A 21476-nucleotide genomic window follows, 5' to 3' on the forward strand; every position below is an offset into this window, starting at 1 on the left:
TAAACCCAAGCCCTTAGGCTTTTAAAGGAGAGCACGTGGTCAGGGTTTCAGTATGTCACGTGCCCACTTCTCTAACGTGTATTTCTTCATTCCTGAACGCTTGCCATGTTGCCTAATAGCTGCTGGGGTGTCAGTAGACAGTCACGGCAGAAAGTATGCATTAATTTCTACATATGGCTGTCAGTGATTCAGGTATGCATGCTATTGGCCAGTAGGTCTACCTGGGTAGAAACCACTAATATCACTTTGCGAGACACAGTAGGTTTCTAAATGTGTCTGGTGGTATGGCGGCAGTAACAGCTGTGCTGCCACTGTATTGTACTGTTGGATTCTTAGTTTGGAGTTATTCATAGTTGGAGTGATGGCAAAGGCTCCAGCACCTGGCTGGAAGTTTCCCCTGCACCTTTACCAGCATAGAATGGAGGATTAACTGTGCACATAATTACCACCAAATCCGCCCCCCCCCCCCCGCCCCACCAAGGACTCCATCATTGGGGATTAACATTGCCATTCTGCCATTTATAATCCTGCAGATTTACTGCCAGCTCGAGTGATGAAACAGTAAACAGGTTGGGAACAGCACCAAACCCGTAATGAGTGAGGCCCATTGCATTTTATGAAAATTAGGGTAATTATCAGTTCTAACTTTCAGGTATTAAACATTCACTATAACATTTTAAAAGAGCAAAACGTTTCCCTTAGCAGATGCCTAAAATCTCCCAACCTATCCCATTTGTCTCATTGACCCAAACTTCAATGGCATTTCTGCCTATAGTTTAGGGTTAGGTAGAAAAATAGGTCACTAGTGTTTCACAGAAATATGTTAAAAATCTAAGTTAATTACCTCAAATAGTTTAGTGCATCGGTCTTTGTGACATGGATTTCAACAGGTAAAATTTAGCCATTTTGGAGCACATTTAAGATGCTGTGCGATAAATTGCCAACAAATCTGAAAAATGAAATACACCACCACTTGATGTTAACTCTTTGATCCTGTTGCAGAGGTATCATTGGAGTGTCAGAGAAACATGACATTTTTCTCAAAATTTGCTTGACTTATTTTAGTGTCGGGCACGCCCCATCTTATTCGTCACATGCAGGCAAAAGGAGACTCACTGTGTAAGTCCTTTACCAGCTGACCAACAGACTGTGATAATGTGTGCACTTGTCCACCAGTACGATTTAATGAATATTCTACAAGAAGGCAGCTTCAGTTGGCTGTCTAAGGCACCACCAGCCTGAGGTACATTGAACCTGCAGAGAGGAAATCTAGTCCATACCGAGGGAAGAGGAGGAGCCAAAACTACACAGGTTGTATACATTTTGGCGTGGGACCTGGTGCGAACCCTGGCGAGTGGGCACACATTCTTCACACTTTTAAAATGCCCTATTGATGCTCAAGCACTTAGTGGGGCTGCACACATGGTAATGGGCACCCAGCTGGTGGCAGAACCTCATGATACGTTCAGGCACTTTCCGCAAAGGGGTTCCTTTGGCTCTCACCCAAGTGCCGCCAAATGTCCTACATCCATTCGGCACAAAAGTAAACCACGTCTTTGCCACTCCTGTAGCATTATATGTAATGTGAAATGAACAAGTAGACAGTGGCAAAGTTAATTGTTGATTTTTCTAACTAAACTCATGTAATGTGTGGTGGGCACGAGCCAGGTGAGAGTGTGAAGTCAGAGTGGAATGTTGTGGATTGCTTGTGTGCCTGCATTCCAGGTGAATCAGTTGGCAGCAGAGAGTGACTGAGCGAGGAGAGCCTGGGCGGTGGTGCCGGTTACCACATATACCAACTGTCTACTTGAGATCTGACCTACAACTAATAAAGTGGACTTTCCTTTTTTTCTGGCGACTTCGTGTCCATCATTCAGTCCACAACATTGGCAACGAGTGGAGAAGAACCTGTGCTCGCTTTCTGCTTGGGGTTGCAGAGGCTGGTAACTGCACCCACCGAAAACCACCACCTAGGGCTCTGCAGCTGTCGGTGCTGTGCCTTCGCCTGGTTCTTGGAGTTAAAAGCAGGGCGCCAGTCCCTGCCCTGCAGTGTGCCAGTAACGCAGGGCAGAGTAGCGGCCATTTGAAAGGGACCAAGCAGTTGTTAACAGCGCTGATAGAAGGGCTGGGACTGAGTCAGCACCGGCCAGGGGCCTGCCTGAGGCATTGTAAAGTTGTGCTGCATGTTTGGTGTCCTTATTTTTGTGGAAGAAGTGCCTGTGTCCCCGGATGGTGCAGGATGTGTACATCTAAATCAACCCTGAAGTGCCTGAGTATGGCTGCCTCTGTGTGCTGCATGGAAGAAACAGGGCCAGCACAGCCCGGACAAGGGTAAAGGCGTTTGCAGAGCGCACCCGCTACCCCTCCAGGCATCAAAGCACAGGCTGCAATGGCCCAGAGCAACTGTGCTCTGTTTACCTCCAGCTCCTGGAGTGAATGATGATGTCACCGAATGTCGGATAACAAGTCCTGAGAAAAAAGAGCCTGCAACCTTTGAGCCCGTTGTTCGTGCTGTCCCTGTCATGAGAACTGCACAGGGGGGACAGTGGAAGAGCGACGGAAGCCTACCGTGCTGGAGAACATTGTCAAGGAAAGTGCAGCATAGAAAAGTGTTTGGAGAGACATGGGGAAAGTGCTGGACCCTAGTAAAAAAGAAATCCACTTTTTGGATTGTTTTTGGATTGCTTCTGGCTTGTTTTCAAGCTGCAGATTTTTTTGGGATTTATTTTGGATTTTTTGGGGATTTTTCCAAGCAAGGATTTATTTGTCTTGGGTTGGAGGATTTATTTTGGATTTTTACTGACTTGTTTCTCAGTAGAAACAATCCACTAACACTAACTGGCAGGCATGCATTTTTACAGGATTTATTTTGGATTTTTACTGACTTGTTTCTCAGTTAAAACAATCCACTAACACTAATTGGCAGGCACGCATTTTTACAGGATTTATTTTGGATTTTTACTGACTTGTTTCTCAGTTAAAACAATCCACTAACACTAATTGGCAGGCACACATTTTTACTGGATTTATTTTGGATTTTTTGACAAGCAAGGATTGTTTGATTTTAAAGTGAGGATTATTTTGGGATTATTTTCAATTTGTTTCTCAATAAAAAACAATCCAGCAACACTACACATTTTTACCGCATTTATTTTGTATTGTTTTACCAGCAAGGATTGTTTGGTCTTACATTGGAAGATTTATTTTTGATTTTTTCCAACTTGTTTCTCAGTAAAAACAATCCAGTAACTCTAGGCACACATGTTTACTGCATTTAAATGTTGGAATGTTTACCTAGTTTAAACGTTGTTTGCCGTTATTTAGGATTTTAATGTGGTTAAAAATGTCACACAGTTTATTTCTTTTGGAACTTTTATTTGTGCACTAAAAGTTCCATTGCACTTAACTATTTCTTTATCAAATAATGCCCAGTCGCTAAGCTTTATCTTCAGGGTATACCGATTTGCCGCCATAGGAATAGCACTCTATCCATTGTCTTCAGTGACTTTAGTGGCTTTGCCAATGCTTGTTTTACACGTGGCTTCAGTGGCTTTGCCAATGCTTGTTTTTAGCACATGGCCGATACTGACCCGACTGAGTCCGGTCTCTGATCCACTTTTGTTATTTGTGATGCTGTGTTGTATTATTATTGGTAAACACTTTTGCTGTGTGTGTTGTATGTGACAACTTTGATCTACGGCAGGATCATTCATTAAATCATTATTTTAAAAAATCTCTGAATCATGCTATAGACACACATGTTTGTTTACATATTATTATTTTTGATAGTAAATTGGTTTCCATTAAGTTTAACAAAGCTTCAGAGAGGCTGTGGTGGGCAGCGCTTTTATTAAATCAGAGAGTCTAAAAAAGTGTACAATTTTGCAATCTCCATTATGCACCCATATACATGCAAACATCCGTTCAAGAGACCTTAGTCCAGTGCTGATATTTTCATTCTGCTTTCTGGGACGTAGAGTCTGGATTTATAATGGGGGAATACAAGCTCCAGGATGCAAGGAATAAAACAGGAATAAACTTGCACTTTAAAAACGTAATGGGGCATATTGACATGTATGCATAGCATTCACTGGGAGAGATTTATGTTTTTGCATGGGGGAACACAGAAAAAAGATGAGACTGCCACACAAGGGTGGGTGTGGCTATTCTTTGTTAGTGGTGGAACAAAATCAAACTTCACCCTGCCGGAATAAAGCCTTCATTTAAGAACACTTTCCTCCCATTGTATTACAACGGGCTTATGCAGCATTGCACTTATCTGATAGCAAATTGTCCACCATCGGGACTGAAAAACCCACACATGAACCCAGAAAGTCCCCTTGTGTGGTTCCCTGCACTGGAAAGGGAGATATCAAGACCCCAGTGGAGACAAGGAAAAATGAATTAAACAATTCACAGAAAATTAATGGCGGGTTGTCCTCTGCAGGAGGTATTTGGCATGTGTTGTACCCTGACCCAAGTGTGGTGGAGGCTGTGAAGACTGCTCATACAGATACCAGACCTCGTCCACCCAGAGCAAGTTCCAGGAGTTGACAGGCCCATTGCAGTAAAAGAGGTACAGGTGCAAATCACATGATAAACCATGCTGACAAACATATCCTTATAGAAATATGTGTAACACTAAAAAGAAAGTGCAATTTTAGTTGCCCCACCCCATCCTCCTCCCCATTTTCACTGAAAAACTACATTTACCAGAAGGAAAAGTAATATGAGCCGAATCTCCATATGGTTTGCAAATGTGCTTTCAAGACACACAACAAAATGTATTTTGTAATAATAAGGTCACCTACTTTTAGTCATCTTTTTTTCTTCATTCACATGCGGCTGCCGGAGCGACTGCAACTTTCTTCTTCCCCTGCTCTCTACTATTATGCCTGCATGCACGTGCAAAGGTAAGCCCCTCACCACTGGGCTCCCACACGAGGCGCGCATCGGCACATTGACTTTGTTGAATATTGCAATAGTTGTGCCTCCATAGACATCTTATCAGCGAGAATGTTTAAACACTGTTGAGCTTTGATAACGCTCTGTTTGTTGCCGCATTGCATTTTACCTGCCTTACGTCCATGGATTTTTGCCATTCTAAGATGGTCGTTTCCACTGCCTGCACCAGGATGCTGGGCACGGTGCTGCTGGGTATATGGGATTGGCTGGGGCTGTCTACATCTGGCCCAATGGGAAGGCCGGCAGGCTTGGCCGGCCCTCCTAACAAGGCCAACTCCTAAGGCCCTGTCTACCCCTGTCCATGACGGTCGTCTGTGTGTCCGTATGCTCCCCAACCCCCTTGGTCGCCTGTATTTCCATATGCTCCCCACACCCCCTTGGTCGCCTGTGTGTCCCTCTGCTCCCCCCCCCCCTTGGTCGCCTGTCTGTATGCTCCCCAATCACTTGGTCGCCTGTGTGCCTGTATGCTCCCCAAACCCCCCTCCCCCCTTGGTCGCCTATGTATCCGTATGCTCCTCAACCCCCCTTGGTCGCCTGTGTGTCCGTACGCTCCCCACCCCCCCTTGGTTGCCTGTGTGTCCAGATGCTCCCCACCCCACCCCCCTTGGTCGCCTGTGTGTCCGTATGCTCCTCACAACACTCCCCATTGGTTGCTTGTATGTTTGTATGCTCCTCACCCCACCTTGGTCGCCTGTGTGTCCGTATGCTCCCCCCCTTGGTCGCCTGTGTGTCTGTATGCTCCCCACCCCCCTCCCTGGTCACCTGTGTGTCCATATGCTCCCCACCCCACCCCCCTTGGTCGCCTGTGTGTCCGTATGCTCCTCACAACACTCCCCATTGGTTGCTTGTATGTTTGTATGCTCCCCACCCCCACCTTGGTCGCCTGTGTGTCCGTATGCTCCCCCCCCCTTGGTCGCCTGTGTGTCTGTATGCTCCCCACCCCCCTCCCTGGTCGCCTGTGTGTCCGTTTGCTCCCCACCTCTCCCTGGTCGCCTGTGTGTCTATATGCCCCCCCCCCCTTCCCGGTTGCCATGCAACATGTGGCTGGCACCATGTATTTTCCAATCTTTATGTACTTATACTGTAACCTTAAGCATTGTATGTACGTTTGCTCTGTAATCATCAAGTAAAAGCTCCTTGACACCTCAGGGTTTTGGGCGCTATTTAAGAACAGTAAATAATTTAAATAAATAAATAAATAGAGAATATCATTTAACTGTGCTGCTTATAACAGAGGGTGTTTTAAAAAAAAGTGTTTCTGAGGAGAGTGGAGTTAAATTTGCTTGTGTGAGCAGCAGCTTATTGTAAAATATTTTTATTTTAGCACTGTGTATGTATAGTTATGCTATTCTGTTGCATTTCTTACTTTGGAGACCTAACCACTTCGTTTTGAGTGCTGTTACTTTCTGCTCATTGCAATGGGAGTCGGCCTGTTTTCGGCTTGTTTTGGAGGGGCATTGAGCTTTTTTTTTGTTGGGCCTGGCAACGTGGGTAGCAATGGCGGCGGAAGAAGATACGGCGGCCGTGCTGGTGGGCTCGAAAAACAGGATAAATACCACACAAAAGGTAAGTGCCCACGCGCTTATTTATGTTCGCGTCGTTAGGTAACACAGACACACATGTTTCAGTTTACATCGATGCGTGTGACTAGAGGTCTCTTTACAATTACTCGTGATAAATGCAGCTTTGTTTTTTATTTTTCCAGCTTTCTTTCAATGGTCCAATTTGTTTCATTTTTTTGCCTCGGAGAATATGATTTTCATCTCAAATCAATGGCGCCTCAAAATGCCCTGGTTTGTAGCAACTGCTAATTGTGTACATGTGGATATTTACTTTTTCGCATGCCTGAAAATTCAGCAAATGCAAAACGCATTGTCCCCAAAGCCCGCAATAGCTTTTCAGTCGTGAGCCCCGCATGCCATGCCCAAGATGGGGGGGCGGCTTTATTCGTGCCATATCTGCGCCCACACAGATACTAGGGATTCCAAACACAGCTCCAATCCTTTAAAATAAGCAGCCGTCATAACTCGTGCGCCATTTTACGCATGTGCGTTTTGTGAGCAGCTCTGCAGGCCTAGTAACGAACAAGAAAGGAGCCACACATCCAGCCTATAGTCAATATTAGCATTTTCTGGACTCGGCGTGAAGACTGGAGTAAATGATAATTGACTTTAGGCCAAACTTTCCAGAAAACCCTTATATTTCCTCTTTCATAACGGGAGTGTTTATAGCAGAACAGGACAGAGGCTGCATAATCAGGTAGACATGAAGCAGAGGATATAAACCGCCTCTAAACTCAACAGAATAATAGAGGGGATACAAACAACACAGAACACTTGCTTCAGAGTTCAGACCCTGTACAGGCAAGAGAGAATAGACTGTTTAAAAACCGAGCAGGTTCACGGGAGAGGACACACCATTTCAGAACAGAGCACGTTCACATAAAAGAATGAACTATGTGTGTCAGGGGAAAGGTATAGCCAACAGCACCCGGAGAAATCTTACAATCACCCGGTGTGTTAGCAGCTTGTGAAGTGAACACCACCGAAATGCTAACAATTGCAGCATGACTGCGTAGGAAGACACGATCTGCCTCTTTACCCACGCCCCGCTGCACCCCTCGAAGTTTCAGTCTATTCATTTGTTGAACTTTTGTATAGTGCCTGGACAGCAGGAGATGTTTCCAGGTCCTCGGCCCCCAGTCTATGCCTGTTCTCGAGGGACAATACGTGGTGCATTTTCTTCAGTGGTGCATGCATGCTTCTACCAAACATGCTGCCCCACTGCTGCGGAAATAGCCACCTTGATTGGTTACTGCCGCATAGCGTTGCAGCATGCACAATCAGACTTCTTGTGTGGGCTGATAACCAAAAGCCTATCTATCTGACCCCTGAGCTTCGATTGGTATTGGTAGATATGGGTGAGGTGGGGTGGGCATGGTAGTGTGGAACAGAAGGTGAGAGAGGCAGATTGTGTGGTTAAGTGGGATGAGGTGACATTGGATGGTTTAGAGAGGGGTATGGTGTAGAGGGGTGGAGTAGGTGCATAGATAATAGTAAAGCATACTCGAGCAACAGTGGGAATGGGAAGGGATGGGACAGCAATGCGTGACAAAGGATGGATAGGGTAGAGAAGTACAAGGAGGGGTGGGTCAGGGTTAGAAGAGGTGAGAAAGTTTGGCCCGGTTAGGGATCGTCACAAATGGCACAGAAATCACCCCAACTCTCTCAGGCAGTTTAAAGCTTTTTATTGAAGGTTTGGTAGGCCCTAAGACTCTCTTTCTCGTTTTGTAATTAACCCCCTCCCTAACCCACACATCCTTAAACCTGTAAGGCAAGACCTCCAAACAAGGAAAACCAATCCTCTTAGGTTAAAAGCTTGGTGCACCTCTTTGCAAGGAAACACATTTATTTTGTATATTTTGTATACCAGAAGGGAAAAGGTGATGGAAGGTCCCATAGAACCTAACTGTCACCAAGTTATATAGTGCCCACTGCCAGTTTCCCTAGGGACACACGCACACGCTCTGCAGGTCATTGAGGTGCTTAGGTTGCAAACACGTATCTTTTTCAGTGGCAGTGCCTTTCATGTGCATGATAGGACAATTAGAACTCAAATGGAAGTTTGTGACAAAGAAGCTGCACATCTACGTTTGTTTATTACACAACTTATTGCATGTCTTAAATCGCTGAAAATACAGTGGGGTTAAAGAGATTTTTCAGGTTGACATTATTTTGCATTCTGGGACTTATAGTTTACCATTCAGGATGTGAAAATTAAAGCCACAAGGAACATTTCCACCCACCTCTGCCCAAACACACACTCCTTGGATCCCCTTAATTGAAGCTATAAACGGGCCACTGGTGTAATAAAAATGTCTTAACCAGGTCTGCCCCCACCCACTCAATTTATAAGCACTATATGTGGTTCTGTTGAAAACAAGCATTGGCAAAGCCAACAGTTTTGGCTTGTGTATAAGTATTAGGCATTTGCCAGGCACTACTGTTATATGCCCAGATGCTCGCTCCATTTTGCAGTTGCTACCACTGATAGCCAGTTAATGCCACTAAAGCAGTGCCTGCCTGGCAACTGCCTTTCCAAGCCTACACAAAACCCCAAACTATTGGCATTGCCAGTGCTTGTTTTTGGGCGGTATTTATTACTCTACAAAAAAATAGAGATACCATTATTTATGCTGGCTATAGGCAACTCTTCTACTGCAGTGGAATCACACTGTTGGACACAGCAGTGGCAGATGTTGTGTTGTGTTACAAGCATAACATCCAAACCATCTCTAGTCAATATAATTAAATATTATATTAGCATCATCTTTTAAAGAAAACTATCAGCATGGAAACACGACAAAATGCAATTCCTAGTTTTAATGCAGTATGCGCATTGTCGCAATGGTTCCTAAAAAAAAAAAAGAGAGCATTTCTGCACATATTCACTGTCTATGCCAAGTTTGTCCAAGAGTTTCTTAAATAAGTCTACAACACAACAGTCAGAAAAAAACACTGGACAACATTCTTGGTAGAGAGTTTATGCAAGGGATGCATCATCTTGATGAATTAGATGGGGCAATTGACAATTTAATAAGATAGCTCTTTGAGTTGGGCACTTTCTCAAACAGTTGTGCATAATCTGCAAACGCAGGTTCGGGCTCAGGGCAAACCCAGACTTGTATCAGTCCAATGTTAATAAATTATGTACATATACATCTGATGATAATATTAATCAGGTGTTAGAGTAAAGCAATATTTTAAACACAGCATCCTTAACTCAAATATGCCACAATAGAAGAGATTAACATAAACGCAGGGACCAAATATACCAAAGGATCTTTCCAAACCATTACTATTCAAATGCAAAGTGCTGGATTGCAATGAATACAATTGAAATGGCAGTTGCCGTTGTAAATTATACACATTGCAATCCCTCCTAAATTCCAAGGTAACTTAGGTGGGAAGTGAGTTTGGCGCGTATGTGTCATGTGTGTAGATATCCATTTCCTGACTGTTTTCTCATATGGAACACTTGAGATTGATTTTGCTGGTGCGCACATTGCTTCACAATTGATCTCTTGGGCCCCCCCTCTTCTCTCCTTCCTCTCCCCTGTCACACCTGATGAGGTATCTAGACCAGTCCTGGTACCTGCTCACCCTGCCACCAACTCGCACTGCCTCTGGGCCACCCCTTGCACTGGGGTCTGTATCTGTACCCATACAGCCCCCCCGCCCTTTATCTTTATGCATTTATCAGACACACCCTGTCTGCTGTCTTATCCCAGCACTTGCCACTTGTTGGCTGCACTACCACTGTTTGTTGCCTTTATTATTTATTTATTTTCTATTTATCCGTTTCTCCTCTGCTCCACACTTCCCTCTCCCCCCCCTCCATGCACTTTTCCCCTTCCGTCTGCCCCTGCGCAATCTCAATGTCACCTGGCCTAGTAGTCTGTCTTCCCTCAGTTTCCCCTCCCTTGCCTCGTCATGCCTTGAAACACTTGTGTATAGGCGCGTTATAAATGCCATATCATATCTATGTCTTAGCAGAATCTGAATTGTCGTCAGGCCGAGTACAATAGTTAATTTCACATCCTTACTGTTCATGGCCTGTAAGAATATTATATTTTCCCTTGTTCCCTCCCTTGCCTTGAAGCGCTTTGAAACACATTGTGTATAGACGATATATAAATATACGATCGTATCATGAACTGCTTTGCTCACATAGCCTGCATCCTAGTTGCTATGTTTCATAAAGTTTATAGCGGCGACTAGTTGTACTTTGCTTGCTCTTATCAAACTTTTTACACAAATCTTTTTTTGCATTTCAGAATTTATCCATGTTAAAGCCAGGGAAATGGGCTTTCCAATACTCTCTGCATCCGAGTACAGAAAAGCCCTTCAAAATAAAATTGGGAACTACTGGATGAAGAAGGAGCCAGACCTGGTCTTTTCTACACCAGTGTAGTTGGGCATTCCCTTGCTCCCTGGGCTGGACCCCACCTGACTCACTTGCTTTCTGGGCTGGGCCTGGATAATTGTGTGACTCCCTGGACTGGTTCTGTGTCCCCTCTCAAACTTGCTCCCTGGGCTGGACCCCACCGGACTCACTTTCTCCCGTGGCTGGGCCCCACCGGACTCGCTTGCTCCCCGGACTGGGCCTGGATACTCGTGTGACTTTCTGGACTGGTTCTGGTTCCCCTCACCCTTGCTCCCTGGGCTGGACCCCACCGACTTGCTTTCTCCCTGGGCTGGGCCTGTATACTCGTGTGACCCCCCCTGGACTGGTTCTGTGTCCCCTCTCACATTTGCTCCCTGGGCTGGATCCCACCTGACTGGTTCTGGGTCCCCTCTCACCCTTTATTTTTAAATTGTAAGCACCCGTTTTTGGGATTGCTACAGTCGTGTTTTTGTGCTATGTACACAGTGTCAGATTGAACCTCTGCTTCTTTTTAATAAATATAGTGGGAAGAAAAAAAATGTGTTGCTTCTTTTTAAATATAGTTAATATGCCATTAAATGGTCTTGACTTTCATGGCCATTTTACCTAAATGACTGTGACCTAATAAGTCATCACTATTGTTATAAAAGCAATTCAAAATGCAACACTGTGAAATGGGTAGTAATTAAGTCACAGTGACGCTTTTAAAGCCCAATTCAACAAGGTGAGCCAAATGTGTTTTTAAGCATTTCTTTTCAGGATTATAGTAAACATTATTTTTGTTAAACTCCTAAAAAAAAAAGTCCAGCTCATAAACCGAAACAATGCCTATATTGTTAAAGGATATTTTGAGGATTGCTTTGTTTTTTTTATTTGTAAAGTATTATTTGGTGACTACATTAATTGCTTTTGAATTTCAAAAGGTTTATTTGGGGATTGCATTGCTTTTGGATTTCTACGAGGAAGTATTTATAAATAACATATTTCGGGTGCATTAAGCCAAAAGGAAGCCAGATGTAATCTGTTGCTTTTGGATTTATTTAGGGATGGCACTGGTTTTGGATTTTTATAGGATTGTTTGGGGATTGCATTGTTTTGGGATTTTTGCTGGATTGAGCATTGGATTGCTTTTGGATTTTTATAGTTTGGGGGTGGATTATTTGGGGATTGGATTGCTTTTGGATTTATAGTGGATTGTTTGGGGATTGGATTTTTAGTGGATTGTTTGGGGATTGGATTGTTTTTGGATTTTTAGTGGATTGTTTGGGGATTGGATTGTTTTTGGATTTTTAGTGGATTGTTTGGGGATTGGATTGTTTTTGGATTTTTAGTGGATTGTTTGGGGATTGGATTGTTTTTGGATTTTTAGTGGATTGTTTGGGGATTGGATTGCTTGGATCGTTTTCCACTGAGGATTGCTAATTAACATATTTCAGGGTGCATGAAGCCAAAAGGAATCCAAAAGCAATCCACTGAGTACAATGGGAGTTTCTGGAGTTAAAGAGGATTTAAAGAGGATTTAAATGTTTGGGAAAATCCAGTAGCAATCCACTTTCAATCCAGATTTTTTTGGTAGGGGAGGAGCGATTGCCACTAATGTGTCAACAGAGGTTTATGGTATTTCATAGCAGCGGCAGCCCACACTGAGCCCCAGTGGCCCCATCTTCAACTAGAACCTCACAACTTCCATCTGAGCTCCCGCCCTAGGAGCTCGTAAACCGCCTCCCCCTTTGTGCATTTTCGTGCAGTCAATAACTGGACACACATTTTTTGGGAAGGAAAGGCCACAGCTGCTTTATTAGGCAGGAGGTAACTTACAGGTGATCTGTTTGTACCACGCATACTAAGAGTTCTACACTAAGCAATTTTACAATTACTGTACCCCCGACCCTAGGTAACCTGCACTTCTGCCTGGCTTGACCCTTTCCTTCATTTCCCAGGTCACCCGACCTCTTACTCCCTTGCTTGTTTCCCAGATCTCCAACCCCTAACGATCTTACACAGTTTTCCCAGTCCATCGCCACCTCTTCGCCCTTGCTTATTTCCCAGGTCTTACATCCCTTATGCCATTGCTCAGTACTCCTAGGGCTCCCGACCTGTTACACAATACCGAGTTACTTAAGCCTCCCAGGCTCTTAAACACTACTAGGTTTCCAAGGTCTCTGACCCTATTACCTAAGTCATTGGTTTCTGATATCATGTCCCCTTATCTTCCATTACTTAGTTTCCCAGGTCTCCTGACCTCTCAAACCCTCACCTGTTTTCCTTGACCTCATTGCTGGTCTGCTAGTTTCCCAACCGCAGAAGTTTACCAATTTCTATTTCCCCAGCTCCTCTGACCTCCATCCCCATCCTCCCTCCCCATGCCCTTTCATTTGTTTTCTAGATTTCCTGGCCTCTTCTCTAGTTTGTTGTCCATGTTTTCCACCCCAGGCCGAACTCCCAATTATCCTTGTTTTTCCCTGCTTTACTTGCCCCCCACTTGCTAGCGCTACTATCTTTCCCACACCCTCCTTTTCTCCATTCCGTATGCCCAGAGGTTGAGCCCCCTGAGCAGGTGCTTTAACGTCATGACTGCACAGTCTCTTGTGGTCCCTGGCAGCACTTCCAGCCTAGACACACCATGTGCCGCCACTCTGATGGCTCTGTTAACGTATGACAAAACACATCAGCATTGTTGCAAACATTATAACATCTCTTCAACTTCGTTCCTGGTGTGGACTGGTGGGTTTTATTCCTCTCATCTTAGACTGCATAACAAAGCCACACGATACACGCAAATCCGGGCGAAACCCCACGTCCCAAATGGAAAACCACAATTCCCAGAATGCAAGCAATTTAAAGCATGGAAATTCCACTCAGGCCAACCGCACCTCCAGAGAACCAAGACACGCAACCAAAGAAGCTAAGGCACCAACTCAGATAGGTGGGGGAGGGTCTTTTTTCTTTTTTTTTATTGCATTCTGGTATTTGTAGTCTCCCTGGGAGTGGGATGGGTAGCAGGGTGCTCAGAACAAGCGCAATGGAGGGGGGCCACATTTCAGAGCGAGAAGCCACAATCCCACATGGGAACCTCAACTATCTTCACCTCGCATGGCCACTTCGACACCCGAACCTCTTTATATTTTGGCACTGCTTCAAATTGCCACATGTTCAGCCTAGAATTCCCTTCACTGCCCCTATTTCAGTCCTACAACAGCTTCCACTATGGATGTCCCGATGGAATCTGTGGCTTCATACAACCAGGCTTTGGCCCTCCCAAAGCAACCCCATACCTTCTACCACATGGGGCAGGTCTGCAACCATACCCTGGTGCCTGCACAGTCCCTTGTGCCTCCATTATGCCCCTCTCAACCCCTTCACCCCCCACATCACCCAAGGCCAGTCTCCCTCTGCTTGACCACAAGTTCCAGTATGCAACGCTCTGCCCTGGACCAGACCAATATAACCCTCATGAGCTGAACAAAGGGCGCCCTCGCTATTGTGTCCCCACCCCACTCCATAGGGGCGCCTGCTTGCCTGGCTACAAATGTGCACACCTGAACACGGGCATCACAAGCCGCCTCTGGCCTCCAACCAAGCACAAGCCTATTGAACATTCGGGTGCAGATGCCACCCAGGCCCCACAAAGCACATCCTCCATATTCGACCTCACTCCAGGACAACAAGTTGCACGCGTTTTGCCTTTGTGTGCAAAACTACATTGAAGGCGTGCCTTACACTTTTTTTTATTTTTTTAATAAAAATACTCAAAATGCGCGTTTGCTTAGAGACGGACGATGGATTATGTCCACATTGCACAGATCTCATGCATGCGTGCAGCATGATCTGTGCGATCTGGGCCAGGGTGGGGGCAGCACGCACAACCCACCCTCCGCCCCATGTTGTGTGGGTGTGTTGGCAGGGGGACTTTCAACAATCGTGGGTTGAGAGATAACCCTCCACTTGGCGTGGGGACACCCACTACGCGAGTGAAAAAAACACATGGTGGGACCTCAACATCCTTCCCCCGTCACGTCTCCAAGGCACTGAAATGGTAGAAGCACAGCGAGTTCTGAGACAGACATGTGGCTTATGGCACTAACGCTCTGCAAATATGGGCCATGAGCAGGGGTTATTTGGGGTTGGAGGGACGGTTCTTGTATGCCCATTGCAGGGTTTTAAAGGGCGGGTTGTTATTATCATCTAGTTTGTTTCCCCTGATTCATGCAATGTGAGGATGCTTGGGAATGTGTCTTATTGTGAAAGCCTCCGGCTTACTCAGGAGCGTTTCTTGTATTCTGAGTTCGTGTTTTGGGGATTTTCATTTCAGTGTCTCCACCAATACGCACACTTTGAGCAAAAAACGCTGCATCTATCGGTCTGCCAGTCGGATCCGTAAACACAGGATGTGGGGCCTTCTATTTATTCGAGTGATATGCAGGGACGTCATTTCACTAAAATGCCAGGGGTAGCAGAAGTGACATCACACGACCCTTGACCCCTGATGACATCACAGGAACTGATGTCATTTGACCCCACCCAAAAGTGATATTGCGGAAGGCGATGGAACACAACCTTTCACTGGTTGACAAAACAGGAAGTGGCATCACATAGCATTGTACACTACGAAAAATAGGGTAACGATATCATTATAATGTGATGTACATTTCATACCTGAATGGATCGCCATATGTATCGTTAAGATCAGTGTGTATAGGCCCATATTACCACGTTACTGTGATTGCAAGCAGACGTCCATGACCAAATGATAATGATGTGTTATTATATAGCACTTACGCTTAAGCGCTTTACATAGAAGAAATATACACCCAATATCACCCAACCTGTATTGGTAGCCATTTATCGACCTCAGAAGGATGAAAGACTGAGTTGAGGCGTTTGAGAACAGACTAAATCAGTGACTCACCCCCTGAAGTGTGCCTGAAATAAAACTTTAATGAGTCTAGCAATTATTTAATAGAATTCCAGAAAGACACTTTTTTTGGCATTCCTATTCTTTCTTATTTAGGTTCAGTGCTGAAAGTGTTAGACTTGTGGCCTTTGTGTTCTTATTTTTCATCTTTTTTTAAGGGGCCTGAACAAGAAATCTAGCCACTCCAGAATTAAAGAGCCACATGGTGCTGGCCACAGACCAGGAGCTTGCATTGCAAAAAAAAAAAAACTCATTGCAAACCCTACCCCCTTATGGCCCAACACGAAGGGGTAAGTGGAGGGAGGGTGTTGCACAAAGGGATCTACGAGCCACAAACTAGAAGGAACATACCCGTTCCCAGCCCTTCTGCGGGGACTTCCTATCGTGAGATCTCCCGCACGAGAAGAGCGAAGGAGCGGCTTCACGGCAGAAGCTGGCGGGATAGAGCAGCTAGAGGACTGCCCCTGCGCTCCTCCTGAGGTATGGAGCCAGCAGGCTCACAGGCCTATACATCCAGCACACACACACCAGAGCATAATGCCAAGGCTGAAGACAGCCTCCTGGGGGCTCTGGTGTGAATGGTGTGCCTCATCCCAAGGGACTTGTAAGTAGCATTGAAGCAGCTATTGGGATTAAGACCATCAGACTGTGAGTACAGTTATGCCCCTGCCCCTGGACACTATTCTCCTAAGTTAATCACATTACCTCCAGCGTCCAATAAATATGGCAGCTACCTCATACAGCATCCTGTCTTCATTAAGGCCACCACACCGTCCCCCACACTTACCTCCCAACTGCCATATGACGACATTCATTCCTCTCAGTCTTACACCCGTGAAAAAGAGGATCAGTTGCTGCAGTGAACCCTATATAAGCCCAACCTGCTCCTGCCCTTTCTGTGTCACCCCTGCTGCTCCCAAAACATCCTGTTTCCTGCTGTGTGGCTCCACCCCTTCCCCGACCCCACCCCTTACAACCCCTTTGCTGTTGGCACCTGGGGCATCCCCGTGTCCTCAGAGCTGGACCCCCGGGGCAATGTACGTCACTGTTAATGCAGCATACAGCAAAGCCTCACGCTGCTCAGCGCATCCACCGGCAGATGGTACATTCTGTAACTGTCCGTGTAGCAGTTTGCAGTGACTTGCTTGTTTTTAAATGTGTCTTCACCACATATATATGTATGCTTTGTTGGTATCAGTTTACTGGGCAACATACGCCCACCAGGGAGCATTTCTATTATGTCATCATCATTACAGTGCCGTGTGGGCCACTGGCTATCTCTTGTTCTCTTGGAGATTCCTTTGTGATGTTTATTGAGATGCATCCATTTTAGTAGAGAGTGTGGTGCGTTGGGGGAACAAATGTGTTTCCTTCATTTGGGTATGGTGATGAATTAGCACCGACATATGCGTGCATATGTGTGGCATATGAACAAAATATAATATAATGTGTTTTAAGGCATCCAGTGTCTTTTGGACCCACAGAGACCTATGAGGGCACTCTAATGTGTTTAGAATTTGAAGTGACAAAACATATTCTGGGGGTGCGCAACCACTCAGGAATATGACACGTTCTTAAATAAAGAGCAAATACAAGCTGCAGAAGTGGAGGATCTGGTGACTTCTCGAGGTCACCTAAAAAGTCAAGAATCAGAAAGGAGTGTCCTCAACTAACCGTGCTCACTGCCATGTGTAATACAGAACAAATCTCCAAAGTGAAAATAGGATTTGTGCCTTAACGGCTCAATTTATTACTCATTGGCTGAAATATGCGTTTGTTGTCGTCACAAACATGAAAGGTAATTGGTACTGGAATAACTCAAGTAATAACATATAAAGGGGTGTTTTTTCCAAAGAAAATGCTCTGAAAATACTGAATGTAGAAACATATTCTAAATATGTAAAGTTACAGACACCAAGGGTTTCCCCACACTTACTCGATATACAAGTATACATATAATTACATATCAGTTGTTCAAGTCCAGCTACTGCTGGCACATCTCTAGTTGTATGGGAACAGAACAATCAAGGGTCCAGATAATACTGATTTGCAAAAAACAAATATTGGAAAGCCAACACGTGTTTCAACCCACTAGGGCCGTCATCATGGCGTACTTGAAATATCAAACATATGTCTAAGAAAAATAGAAGAGTAAGTTCAAACACAACATTTTTTGGTTATCCCATGCACAGTAATGCAAAAGACAAAGAATGAGTGGAAAACAAAGGAGAAGTATGGAGGAGGGTATTGGAGAGAGGGGAGACAAAGGGGAAAATACACTAGTTCAGCATATTAGCACCATTTTGTTAACACAAGGGCTCACTTTTATCTATGCGCTACATGCTTGTAAGTGAATACTTGCTCTTCAGAAATTAACTGGCCGTGCATGCACATTGATATTCTAAAATCATATCATCATTATGGTACATCATACCAAAAATATACTAATACTTCGTGAATGACAAAAGCAATTTCAGGTGAAACCATAGCAGAAGAAATAACTTATTTATGATGTGATATACATTTTGGAAGCAGTTATATATATGCACTACAAAAAAAAACTTTGTTAAAGGGACGTTATGGTTATTTTGCCCTATTAAAAACCTATGCCATTCTGCACACAAACTTTGTACAAAAACACCTTTTGATTACAAGTAACATCTAAAAACCCCTGAAATTCGGAAGTTATGGTAGGCTAATCACCCATTTTTCCCATCAGCACTTTGATATTGTGGGTGTTAGTCTTAGCATTGCACGGTGGTGGTGCGAGTTATGGTTGCTTAGCTGACATAAAAGAAAGGGGATAAAGATGTGATGGCATCAGTGATAGCATCAATGACATGTGTTGTGGCATCTTTTATGTTTGGGGTGGTAGTGGTAGCTGTGGAGAGTGCTGATGGGAAAAATGGGTAATTAGCCTACCATAACTTCCGAATTTCAGGGGTTTTTAGATGTTACTTGTAATCATAAGGGGCCTCATTACGACCCAGGCGTTAAGGGTTAACGCCGGCGTTAACCCTTAACGCCTATTCTGATTTTAACGGCTGCTTTTAGCAACCCATTGCACCAAAAAAAAAGGATTTTTTATCTTCAACCGGAACGCTTCTGGCGTTCCCGATTGAAGAAAACAAATCCTTTTGCAAGATGGCCACCATTAAAACGGAAGGCGGCCGTTGCATACAAAGTCTTTTTGCGCTTTCCATTACAGATTCCAGAAAGTGAAAAAGGGAAACGTGTGACCGTAGTGGGCGAAGAAGATTTGTATTTGTTCTAAAATGTGAGGTTATCAGCAACATCTGTAACAGCAAGCCAGTGCCTGGTGGACATGGCAACTGCAAATCAATGTTTTATCTGAACTAGTAAATGGCAGTATTTATCTCCCCGACATTGTGGTCAGTAAGCATACCTACAGCGTACCCTTCAGAGACGAAAGGCATACCGTTGATTTCTTATGTACATGACGACACTTATGAAATATGAAAATAGTACCACATGCAAAACACAAAAGGTGTTTTTTGTGCACTATGAACTGTACATAGATGTGTGGAATATACAGGCAAAAATGCAGTAATGGCAGAAATTTTGCAATCAACACCATTACCACTGACCTGTGCACACATTTTTGCGTAAGTGTCACAAGGTGAAATGGGTGAAGAAAGGTGTACTAAGAAGTTATATGGAAGCATTGCTTTTGAAACGTTTCTGTATAGCAAACACTTTCACTGCATCTGATCTCATTTTTCCACTTACAGAAAGATACCAAACCTGACAACATAGCGTCTTCATGCACAACTGATGTCGGTAATTGGGGCATCTGGGTTTCAGAGAGTACCCTAACGGCACGAAAACATAATAGATGGCCCTGAGCCTAACGTTGGCAAAGCAAGTGGTGTCCAATAGTGCTCTGGGTAACGTACCTTGGCAGCGTAAAGAAATTATTCCATAAAGGCTCACGTAATTTCATACGCCACCCATTAAAGAACATACTACAACCTGCAACTTTGCATGGCAGAATATGAAGGGGAACATGAAATGATTAAAAAACACACTACCATGTGAGCAGTAGTAAGCAACTTTTATTTCACAGTGCACAGTGTTAAATCATCACCCTGTTCTCAGTTGCAAAGAAATTGGAAGTTTGTGTCTCAGCAGCACAATTAAAATGTTACTTTTGCCAGTCACGTAGATGTTTCCCCACACAGTCACCATGCGTTGGCGCCACAGTTTTTAACACACACACACAGTATGCAGTGGTGACACAGTAGTCGGTTTCCTCTGACATTCATTGTCAAGACGATGTCAATTGCTGTGATGAAGTCCATCAGAAAGTATGGTATGCTACTTATAATGTTACTGCCAATGGTGACATTGTTGTTTAACGGCACTGAAATTATGCGTTGTTGACACAGAAGGGGTATTCCTGTCACACTGATTTAGAAGGCGACGTGAATGGCTGCGAACTATGACACCAGAAAGGATGGTATGTTGCTTCTTACTGCTACAACCGCGTAAGGACATAGAGGTCCGATGTGGTCATCCCATTCAATGATGACGCACATACAACCGGTGACGAAAAGCTGCACTTGACAAATAAAAAAAAACCTCAGTCGGGCGCTGAAGGCCATGGCATTCGCAGTACGGAAGGAAGTAGCTGTGGGTAAAATGAAAAAAAAAATCTATCAATACGAAGGCTTTGCGGAAATGTAAAGGGTAAGACAGTAAATTTCTATAAACAATTGTTTTTATATGGGGAAATGTATGGACTCCTTAAAAAAGGCTACATTGTACAATATACATATTAGGCAAATAAAATTGATTGTCACATAAATGTCATAGGTAATAATGGAAAGTATAGTGACATTGTACAGACAGCACTAATGTGCGATATGAAATTTGAATAGCACACAAACTTCCAAAAGTGCGGTAATGTGCAATATGAAATTTCAACGGCACACAAACTTCCAAAAGCATATCTAGTAATACATTTTTTTTTCAGACTAAGTAAATAATGGCAGGTTGGTATACAGGCCTCTAAAATAAGCTTACATGATATGGACCTGCTCCATTTCAACCTCCTCAGTCACACATGAAAAATGGGTAATTAGCCTACTATAACTTCCGAATTTCAGGGGTTTTTAGATGTTACTTGTAATCATAAGGTGTTTTTGTACAAAGTTTTTGTGCAGAATGGCATAGGTTTTTAATAGGGCAACTTAACCATAACAACCCTTTAACAAAGTTTTTTTTTTGCAGTGAATTTTGGACGTTTTTAGTAGGGCAACGTAACCGTAATGTCCCTTTGAGAAATGTTTTTTCAATGATTTGCATAGATTGTCATTACCGTAAGTGATCAATAACATTAGGTAACCAAAATTGTTACTGAGTATTTACAAGGGTTCCAATAGTAACACATAAGCATACTGTAAAGCAACATTTGACTTCACTGCCCATCTTTCTATAAATTCACAGTAGCATATGCAGTTGTACAGCATGGCGAAATGGTGCAGAACTTATACACACTTCAAAAGGGTACGGGTGAGTCGTTGATAGTGAGGAAGGACACTGTATATTGTTGTACGAACTTGTAACTCAAACAATTCCCGTGAACAACGGAACAGTGCAAGTTTACACGACAATAGAAGCAAGACTG

General features: G+C 44.1%; 1 long non-coding RNA gene across 1 annotated transcript; it reads left to right on the top strand.

Annotated features, from left to right (window-relative positions):
- Positions 1–6427: 6427 nt before the first annotated feature.
- LOC138468146 (uncharacterized) lies at positions 6428–11450 on the top strand. The gene is made up of 2 exons (XR_011268213.1): positions 6428–6531; positions 10802–11450. It is a non-coding gene; the product is annotated as an uncharacterized lncRNA (long non-coding RNA).
- Positions 11451–21476: the final 10026 nt, after the last annotated feature.

This window comes from Ambystoma mexicanum, chromosome 4q, assembly GCF_040938575.1.
Source record: "Ambystoma mexicanum isolate Mex_15411 chromosome 4q, UKY_AmexF1_1, whole genome shotgun sequence".
NCBI lineage: Eukaryota > Metazoa > Chordata > Amphibia > Caudata > Ambystomatidae > Ambystoma > Ambystoma mexicanum.